This window comes from Pan troglodytes, chromosome 8 (assembly GCF_028858775.2).
Source record: "Pan troglodytes isolate AG18354 chromosome 8, NHGRI_mPanTro3-v2.0_pri, whole genome shotgun sequence".
Classification (NCBI taxonomy): domain Eukaryota; kingdom Metazoa; phylum Chordata; class Mammalia; order Primates; family Hominidae; genus Pan; species Pan troglodytes.
Window position 1 is genome coordinate 99,641,074 of NC_072406.2, and position 7,095 is coordinate 99,648,168.

General features: G+C 36.4%; 1 long non-coding RNA gene across 1 annotated transcript in view; it reads right to left on the reverse strand.

The window, feature by feature from the left end:
- LOC107973394 (uncharacterized) overlaps positions 1 to 6,139 on the reverse strand; it is a 31,480-nt gene extending 25,341 nt beyond the window's left edge. Inside the window, exon 1 of the long non-coding RNA XR_008537451.2 lies at positions 6,063 to 6,139. This is a non-coding gene — a long non-coding RNA (uncharacterized LOC107973394). The remainder of the gene's footprint in view (positions 1 to 6,062) is intronic.
- Between the last annotated feature and the right edge of the window lie 956 nt (positions 6,140 to 7,095).

Here is a 7,095-nt window from a genome sequence, read left to right on the forward strand (position 1 = left end):
CCCTTGATTTTGTCATTGTCAGTTAGGGCAGCAGAGAACTCCAATTCTGAAAATTCTGAACATGTGCTAATACCCTATAATATAATCAAAACTTTCATTTTTGAATTGTATTTCTTAAAAATTAGAAAATTTATTAAGCAGCAACATGGAATAATTAACCACAAAAATGTTGAACATAAATCTCATTTGCCTAAGTTCTCTTTTGAAGTCCTGTTTCACTATATAAGTATTATGTGTTTTGTTTCACAGCTAGATAACAGCCAGTTTTTTCTCTGAGCCTAAGGTTGCTTCTCAAATTTATGGTGGCCTATAGCTCTTCTAAGTTTCTATAAAACTTCAGCAACCTGCAGCAGGTTGAAATTTATTGATATTGAGTTATTCACCAGGTCATATTACAAAGTCAGGGATTGACTCACCCAAACCAGATGCTCCCCCTGCCACCAGATCACTAGGAGATATTGCAATCATTTCCCCTGGTTACTAAATTAGCAAAAACTCTCAGGGAGAGAGAAGGGCAAGATGGCACAGTTCAATACTTACTATTATTCTTTTATTCTTTACCATCATTCCTTTTGAATGGATTAAGAATCTGACATAAATATAACTTGCTAAAGAAAGGGTGTTAGGTGGGAGGGAAGTCATATTGGTCTAAGAAAAGTCTTAGAGAAATATTTTGAAAAGAGGTAGAGAGAAGGGTTGGATTGGAGTGGGTGGGTGGGGAATCACACTAAGGAGATGGATCATTCATAATTTCTTTAGACATGGTGAGGCAGCCACAGGAGTCTGAACTTGTTGAAACCCTAGTCTGAAGCCAATAAAGCTGCTCAATAAGGTCATACTTTGATCTTCTCTGCCTAAAGCAGTTATTCACCCTATCTTGGGGAGAGGAAACATCTACAAACCTTTGTTCTCTTTGTTAGCAGAGGGATGACATGAATTTGGGAAAAACGTTTGAGAGACAAAATGAGATTTAGCTCGAGCAAGTGATCGACTTGTGCTGGGTTGCAAATGGACTTTTTCAACAGGCAGGTTGAAACTGTGCTTCAGCAATTAGGATACCAGATATAAACATCCATGCACAGAATTGGAAAGGTTCAGCTTTCATGGTTGCTATGGTTTGAATGTTCCCTCCGAAACTCATGTTGAAACTTAATCCAAAATATGACAATATAGAGAATGAGCTTTTTAAAGAGGGGATTGGATCATGAAAGTTCTTGCCTCATGAGTGGATTAATTCATTGATAAGTCAGTGGATTAATAGGTTATCTTGGGAGGGAAACCGTTGGATTTATAAGAAGGGGAAGATAGACCTGAGCTAGCATGTTAGCATACTCAGCCCTCTTGCCATATGATACCCTGTGCTACCTTGGGACTCTTCTGAGAGTCCCCACAAGCAAGAAGGCTCTCAAAAGATATGCCCCATCGACCTTGGATTTCCAAGCCTCCTTGGCTGTAGAAAATAAATTCAGTTCTTTGTAAATTACTCAGTTTTAGGTATACTGCTATAAGCAACAGAAAATGGACTAAGACAATGGTCTTATCCAGAACTTTGTAAACTAGAATTGGCTGTTTAGATTCAGTATGTATTTTTTTTACAGATGCAAAGTAATTTTGTTTTGAACGGTACAATGAAGGAGTGTCATAAGCTTTTCCACATGTAGAGGCTCTAAATATCAGTCTGGCATTGTGATAAAGCAGAGAGTTTAAACCCAATCCTATTTGTGCCCCATGAACGTTCTTTCTGGTTACAGTTCAGAAAAATAGGAATGGATGTGTAACTCAAGGAGAAGCATTTAATACATGAGGCTTTTTCTCAAAATTTTGATTTAGAAAATGAGGTATTTTAGTATGTTAATTATAGGCATTTCAACTGAGAAGTCTAATAGCATTGGGCCAGAATTGTTGCAGCAGTCCAAAGCCATGGATAAACTTAAGTTAAAGGGAAAAAATACTAACAGCCTTCCAAATTAATCTGTATTGGAGAAGATGATAAACAGATGAATGGGAACTAGAAACCATGCAGACTTGGAACTAGATATAAAACAAACAGCTATCTAATGATTCCTTATTTACTCTGAGCCCAAGATATTCTTGTATCCTTTTAGTTAAACCTCTGTTTTACTAAGGAAATTTAAATAAGATTCTGTCTCTTGCAAGAAAATAACATCTAAGACATCTTCGTATTTAATACTGCCTTAATTTTGTTTACACCAGTGGTCCCCAACCTCTTTGGTACCAGGGATTCGTTTCGTGGAAGACAATATTTCCATGGACAGGGTTGGGGGGAAGGTTTCGGGATAAAACTGTTCCACTACTCAGATCATCAAGCACTAGATTCTCATAAGGATCAAACTAGATCACTTGCATGCGCAGTTCACAGTAGAGCTGGTGCTTCTGTGAGAATCAAATGCTGCCAATGATCTGATAGGAGGCAGAGCTCAGGAGTAATGCTCACTCATCCACCTCTCCCATTCTGCTGTGTGGCCCAGTTCCTAACAGGCCCAGTACCAGTTTGTGGCCCGGGGGTTGGGACCCCTGTTTTACACTATAACATTTCCACACGTCTCTCATGGCCTTTCAGATCCACTGCTTGTCTCAACTCAAGTCCGGCTACCTGAAAATTCGATTATTTTTTCAAAGTGAATTTGAATATCTTTATGTTGAATACACAGTCTCCACTTTTACGCAGCCCCTACTGTCTTATATCATACCTCTCTAGCCCTGGAAGATATCAACTTTACATTCACTTTTCCTGTTTTAGGGCTATTATTTTATCTTCAATTATCAAAATCTATCTACATTTAGATACTTTAACTTGCAAATACATAGTAAACAATTACAGATTATTTAAAATAGCAGTTTTCCCATGAGTATAAAAAAAAAGAACAATAAAAGCAATCTTTGTTGAGTATTTTAAAGTGCCAGGCACTGCGCAGTGTGCTTTGCTTAAGTAAATGTTTGGCAAAATAAAAGGTCTTTTAAAAGTTCCATGCTTTAACATTAATAACCATATAAAGATAAGGTTAGACTTTCTACCAAATTAGCAGTTTTGTGAAGATAGGCCTTTTCTGCTATATAGAATCTCCTCAAACCTGAGTGTTCGTATTATGGATTATCTAGTATACTCCATAGCTATCAAGTTTGTGTGTGTATGTTTCTTTCTCAAGCAAGTTATCTTATTTCTCCTTATTTCTTCAGACTTATCCTTTCTTTTCTTTTCTTTTTTCTTTTTTTTTTTCTTTTTGAGACGGAGTTGCACTCTTGTTGCCTAGGCTGGAGTGCAATGGCATGATCTCGGCTCATCACAACCTCTGCCTCCCGGGTTCAAGTGATTTTCCTGCCTCAGCCTCCCGAGTAGCTGGGATTACGGGTATGTGCCACCATGTCCAGCTAATTTTGTATTTTTAGTAGAGACGGGGTTTCTCCATGTTGGTCAGGCTAGTCTCGAACTCCGCCCGCCTCAGCCTCCCAAAGTGCTGGGATTACAGGCATGAGCCACCGAGCCTGGCCCCTAACCTCTCATTTCTAAGGAAATGACAAATTAAGTCTTTTATGCAAATACAGTGTAGGGTCATTTAAAAATATTTTTTGTAATAGGTGTCTCTGTACATAAATCTATTTAATTTTTTCTCTTTTACAGTAAAAAGGCAATACTGTGTTTTAGTTTCACCAAAAATTTCAGTAGACCAATTGTGTAAAGGGATACATTTATATGAATTTTTTTGACATAGTAAAAACTAAGAGGGGAAGTTATTCAAATATTTCAGCATAAATTCCCTTTCCTTGAAATTGCAATCGTCATGTGTAGCTACAATTCCTCAGCATTCCTCTGTAGTTTAGATATTCCCAAATGTCTGACTAATAACTCTATCTATAGGCAACTGTTCTGAAGGTTTAAAGTAAGGAGGATGGGGTTCATTTAGAACCAGTGGGAAAAAAATGCTAATGCTGAGCTTTGAATTTTATGGATGCTGTAGCTGTTATTTTTCAATTAAATAAATGTTTATATGCCATGTTTTGTAGCTATCGCAGTTAGACTGCCCTCATCTTTTTGCCCAGCAAAAAACCCATTAAGATCTTCACTGAGATTGAGTCTAGGTTTTTTATAAAATTAATAACTGTGCTACGGGTTTCTCAAAAATGAGTAGAAATGACTTTTCAATGCAAATGCCAGTTTTTGATACGGTGAAATTATCCTGTCTGCAGTGACTATTTGAACTTTTATCGGCAATTGGACACTGAGAGACTTAGTATATGAACAGATGTATCCTTAGATTATCTAATACATGCTTTGCACCCTGAACCATAAGACCTGATCTATTTTTTTTTTTTTTTTTTTTTTGAGAGGGAGTCTCGCTCTGTCTCCCAGGCTGGAGTGCAGCGGCGCGATCTCACCTCACTGCAACCTCCGCCTCCCAGGTTCAAGCAATTCTCCTGCCTCAGCCTCCCGTGTAGCTGGGACTACAGGTGCCGGCCACCACGCAAGGCTAATTTTTTTGTATTTTTAGTAGAGACGGGGTTTCACTATATTGGTCAGGCTGGTCTCGAACTCCCGACCTCAGGTGATCCGCCCGCCTCAGCCTCCCAAAGTGCTGGGATTACAGGCGTGAGCCACCGCGCCCGGCTTAAAACCTGATCTATTTTTAAAGCCTTGGTTGTTCTGAAAAATGAAATGAAATTGTATTAAATGGCATTTTGACTGGGGAGAAAAAAAAAAAAACTTCATGTGGTTTAAGAGAATGGATGCCGGCAATTGACTGTCTACTGTTTATTCAAAACTTATAGATTAGCAGCCAGATGTGGCAGAAAGTTGGCTGATTTTTCATTCACAACAAAAACGATGCTGTGCTTAATGAATGGAGGTTTGTTATCCCAGTAATAAGTAAAAGGAACATGAAAGCCCTTGTGTTTAATGTTCATGCAAATAAGCTATTTGCAGGTGGCTTTTGGGCAGGGTCAAGTATTTTCAAATATTTTTCAAAACTGGGTCAAGTTTTTTAATTGTCAAAAATTACCAGCTAGAGGAAAACCTCCTAAAAACTTTATTATGCTATTTCCCAAGTAAATGAAATGACAAGTCACTTACCATTTAATAAATTACATATGAAAATTCTTTTCCTTATGATTTCATCAATAAATAAATTCTAGAGGATTCTAGATATATTTATTTGGCTTCTTTTTTTTAATGTGGTATCAAATTTTGTGGATATTCTTTAGAGAATCAAATTCTTAAAATGGCATTGAACATTTAATTTAAAATGCCCTTCTTGAACCATACATGTTTATTAAAAAATTATTTTATATAGGTTATCCATTAAAAAACAATTTTCTATATATGTAAACATTTATGATAACTGCTCATTATTTTGGTCCATACTTATTTATCTACCTATTTATTAAACAATACAAATCATACGCTTTGTAAAAATAAAGGCCTAGTCTAATATTACTCTCCGTCAGAAATAAAATAATTCAGAGAAGTCTGTATTACAAGACAAAATAAAACAAAATAGAAAATGATGAGAATCACAAAACCATTGCCAAATTTCCAGCTATGACATTTAGTCTCCATGTGGCCTTAGGTATCTTACTCTCTTATTTTAACCTTTCTTTGATTACTGTAAAAATAATTTGTTACTAAGAAGCCCTCTTGCTTTAGTAGCTGTGAGTATAAAATTAAGAACATAATTCTCAAAAAGTGTTTTAGTCTTCCTGGAAACATTTTAAAATATCAATTAATCATTGAACAATACACAATCGCCTGATCATTTGCTAAGAGAGGGTTGCATTCTCATCTCTGTTCACTTCTGTCCTTTCTGAGACTCATACAGGTATGAGAGCTAGAAAAAATATTAAAGTGTAGTAATTCAAAATTTCTCATTCATGAATCTCTTCAGCAGTGCAAAGAATACTTTGTAATTTTTAAAAGGCATTTTTATTAATATACTTCTACTATTCTACCACAATCGACAGCAAATTTACCTAAATCATGAGACTACTGGTACTGCAATTTTATAAAAGAATGACATAAGAACTACTATTAAACCCAATGAATCCTTTACCTGAAATGAGAATGTCCACGAGTCAGCTCTTCTGACCCTCTGGCCAGTGTTCTGGAGTTACTGATCTCCAATTTTCTAATTGAACTCTAGCTTGGTATGTGAGAGCAGCCATGGGTGAACCAGTTGAGCAAGATTTAAGCCTTGACATTGCCATTAATGACTCACCACCTGTTGCAAGTTCAATAAGTTATCCACACACCAAATTGTGGCTGCAGAATTCAGTGAGATAAACTAAGTTAGAAAGATTGGGGGTGAATAAATGTTTGCTAAATCAGAATTATTAATGATAGAAATCTGTATCTTAACAAAGTTGAGAAATCTTGTCTTCTTAACGTGTATTTATTGACTTCCCAGGATATGTCTTAGTGAGGAAACATAGCTTCTGGCATTTATTATTAGAGTGATAAGGAATAATAAACCACAGTGCTTGAGAGACAGGGAAAGGCAGGGGGACCTAGAGACACAGTAACAGAAGCAGATTAATTGACTGATGAAATAAACTTGAGATAAGAGAGCACAGAGGAGATTCAAGAGATGGAACCATATATTCCTCTCTATCTGCTCCCACCATCAAGGGAATTAATAGCATATTTTATAATGAATCCCTGATAAATATTAGTCTATAATTGAAAATCTATTAAAATGACTATTTCTTAGGGGACACAAAAATATTACAAGAAAACAAGTAAAGAAAAGTTGCCATGGGATGGAACATTATATTTTCCTGCATGTCTGCTTCAAGGCAGAATCCTAATGGTCATGTATGTAGGTAAATTATTCTTTTTACAGCAACTTCTGGGTGGTGGTATTTGGTGGAGTATAAAAGGCAAGGGGTGTAGTGAGGGTAAAGTGTAAGTACTTTGATCTTGAGCCTTGACTATATTGGACTTGGGATCTCAGAAATCTTGGGGATAAACAGTGGATTAAATCCATAAATTAGTAAAGTGTTGATTATACAACAGGTAGAACTACGTGCCACTTTTGGAGGGATAGTCTTCTTTTTTAAAAAAAACAAAAGGCCTTAAAGGCTTTA